At 71.2% G+C, this 386-nt stretch overlaps 1 protein-coding gene across 1 annotated transcript in view; it reads left to right on the top strand.

The window, feature by feature from the left end:
- Positions 1 to 386, top strand: part of OLFML3 (olfactomedin like 3) — a 2813-nt gene that overhangs the window by 225 nt on the left and 2202 nt on the right. The gene's annotated exons all lie outside the window — the stretch shown is intronic.

Here is a 386-nt window from a genome sequence, read left to right as displayed (position 1 = left end):
CTGGGCGAAGGGGCTCGGTGCGCGGGGAGCGTGCAGGACCCCGGCGTGAGGCGGGGGCAGGCAGGAGCGCCTGGCTCGGCAGCCAGGGCAGGGGGTGCACAGGCTCAAGGGGCTGGTGGCCACAGTGCTGGCCCAGCTTTGACTCCAGCAGACCTGGCAGGCGGCCGGGGCAGGCTCAGGTTGGCCATCTGCCCCGGGCATCGCTGCAGATCCGCGTGCTGGGAGCCAGGGCTATGGCTGTGCCTGGGGATTTGCACCAGGCCCAGCTTGGCCCCACGCTGCCCCACGGGCTGTCCCCACACTGTGACCCGTGCTGTCCCCAGCACCAGAGGACGCATCCTTCCCTTGCTGCATGGGGCTGCTGCAGTGCTCCCGCACCCAACACG

The sequence above is a fragment of the Egretta garzetta genome, unplaced genomic scaffold (genome assembly GCF_000687185.1).
Source record: "Egretta garzetta isolate BGI_Z169 unplaced genomic scaffold, ASM68718v1 scaffold245, whole genome shotgun sequence".
In the NCBI taxonomy this organism is placed as follows: domain Eukaryota; kingdom Metazoa; phylum Chordata; class Aves; order Pelecaniformes; family Ardeidae; genus Egretta; species Egretta garzetta.
This window is presented reverse-complemented; position numbering and strand designations above follow the sequence as displayed.